Below are 2861 nucleotides of genomic sequence, written 5' to 3' on the forward strand. Positions count from 1 at the left end.
TGAGTACATCAACACAGGGGTAATTTTCTTGAACAGAAGACCAATGGCTTAGGCTTTAAGATCAAGTATAGACAAATGGGTTTTCATAAAATTGAAATATTCTGTGAGGTAAAAGACAAATAGAAATATTAATTTGTAAGGTTTTAACACAGGAACATATTTGACTGCAATCAGAAACCTTAACTTGCATAGAACAAATGGGAACTTATGATTAACTGTCTTAATTACAAACAGAAACTCTATAGTGTTCAAAGTATAGTGTTTAATTTTAGTTTCACAATTAGGTTAATAATAACATGCTAAAATGATAATTATCAGTAACACAGAATGTAATCTCATCTATAAGTTGTAAATATCCTTGCAGATGCCATTATAGGTTGTATTTGGATGATGTCATGATGCAGTGAGACCGTCAAGTCTTCATAAGATGGCTATTAGAACACAGGGAGATTTCAAAGGTTGGTTATTTAAACAATGGTGTGGATACTGTGCTTTCCAACTACATACCATTATTCATCAAGGTTTCTAAACAAGGGCAGAGTGGGGAAGGAAGAGGTGTGTAGGTGTTTTATCCCAAGAAATTATTTTTCAGAAGATCAGGTATTCACACAAAGCCAACATTTGCTCTTGGGCTTAAGAAGATCAACCCTTCTTGCTAAGTGAAGGGACCTCTGGCTCTTTCATTAACATGACTGTGGTGCTATTATGGTTTCTTTACTACACCCATTTTGTTCAGTGGGGTGCTTAGCTCTGTCTGAATCTTGCAAGTCTTTTCGCATCAGTAGAAGATAACACATCTATCTCCTTTGCATTACTCCACAGTTAATTGTTCTTTCTGTCATCCCAAGAAACTATCAACCTGAGCAAGCATTTGAACACATTTCTCTCATCTTAACTCCCATTTTTGTCCCCAAGGACATTGATATGTTGGCTCATAGTTTGAGTTTTATTACTACAACTAAATGTTAAAGATAAATTTTTGTCTTAAATTACAAATATATTACTCCAATTTCAATATTGCTAATAATGTAAGCAATGACACAGAAATTCAGCTTTCTAAAAGATTCCTTTTCTTCAAGGGTATTGACCTGTGAATGTGTGAACATGCAAGTATTCAGCTTGTTTTTGGAAACTCGGTTTTTAAGTTTTTGACAATTATATGACACTGAAGGACATATTTATCATTTGGAGTGTAGTGCCTTAAGAAACTTAATCTTTGCACATATTGTACAAAGTGGGCATTCTAATTTTTTTGCTGTACATGGTCTTGTACATGATTTTATGAAACAATAAATAGAAGAACCATAAAATCTTAAACCCAAGCCACCACTGTTTATAGCTTGTGGTAAACAAACAATTCTTAAAACTCAAGGTGCATGCACCCTGTATCTGTGTGTCAGAAATGAGACCTAACATCCTTCATTTGTAAGGCCCTGGTTCCCATTTAATTTATATCAGTATGTAAATGCAAACTATATCAAAGAGAGGCCTAAAATAGATCAAAACTACTTTCTAACTATAGGAAGTGGTTGATTCAGGTTCCATACTCCCACTGTTGATCATTTTGGTTTATGCTACACACATTAAGTCTTGGGATCCTCTCCCAGTATCTACTTCTGGGACTTTCTACAAGCTCCTCACTTCCTGTGCTCAGGCAACCACTAATTTCCGTTTTATTACCCTGGCCGTCTGGGTCTCTATCCTGTCTCCCTCCATACGTGATCTCTTTTTTTCCCTCTTCTTCCCCTCTGACCCAGGTTGCTATTTCACTCTGCTTCCCATGATTATTTTATTTCCCCTTCTAGGTGAAATTTAAGCATCCTCACTTGAACCTTTCTTTTTGGTTATCTTCCAATGGTCCGAGGGGTCTAACATGGGTAATCTGTACTTTTGGATAATATCCACATCTCAGTGAGTATGTAGCATGTATTTCCTTTGAGTGATGGGTTACCTCACACAGGATATTTTCTAGTTACACTCATTTGTTTGCAAAATTCATGATTTCCTTATTTTTAATAGCTGAATAATATTCCATTACATACATGAAACAAATTTTTTTGTCTATTCTTTGAGGGACAATCTCAGTTGCTTCTACTTTCTGGCTATAATGAATAAGGCATCTTATTCCACACAATGGACCATATTTCCTTGTGCTATGGTAGAACAATTTTTGGGTATATGTCTAGGAGTAACATATATTTCCAATTATCTGAAGAACTGCCACGTTGACTTCCAGAGTAGTTGTTAAGTTTGCAATCAAACCAGCAATGGAGGAATATTCTTATTTCTTCACATCCTCTTTAGAATGGGTAGTAAATTGAGATTATTTTTATTTTAGCCATTTTGATTGGTGTAAGGTAGAATCTCAAGGTTGTTTTGATTAGCATTCCTGTGACAACTAAAGATGCTGAACATTTAAGTGCTTCTTAGGCATTTGACATTTCTCTGTTGAGAATTCTGTTTAGTTCTGTACCCCATTTTTAAATGGGTTATTTGTGTTGTTGGTGTCTAACTTCTAGGATTCCTTACAAATTTAGGATATTATCTTTTATTCAGATGTAGGGTTGGTAAAGATCCTTTAACAATCTGTAGGTTATTGAATTTTCCCATTAATTGTGTCCTTTGACTTAGAAAATTTTGCATTTTTTGAGATACGGTTTATCAGTTGTTGATCTTAGAGCCTGGGGCATTGGTGTTAGGTTTGGAAAATTGTCTCCTCTACCAGTGCATTCAAGTATCCTACTTTCTCTTCTTGAGATTCAGTTTATCTGGTTTTGATGTTAAGGTCTTTGATTCACTTGGACCTGAGTTTTGTGCAAGGTGATAAGTTTGGATCTATTTTTATTTTTCAGCATGTAGAC

This window comes from Micromys minutus (assembly GCF_963924665.1).
Source record: "Micromys minutus genome assembly, chromosome: 7".
NCBI classification, from domain to species: domain Eukaryota; kingdom Metazoa; phylum Chordata; class Mammalia; order Rodentia; family Muridae; genus Micromys; species Micromys minutus.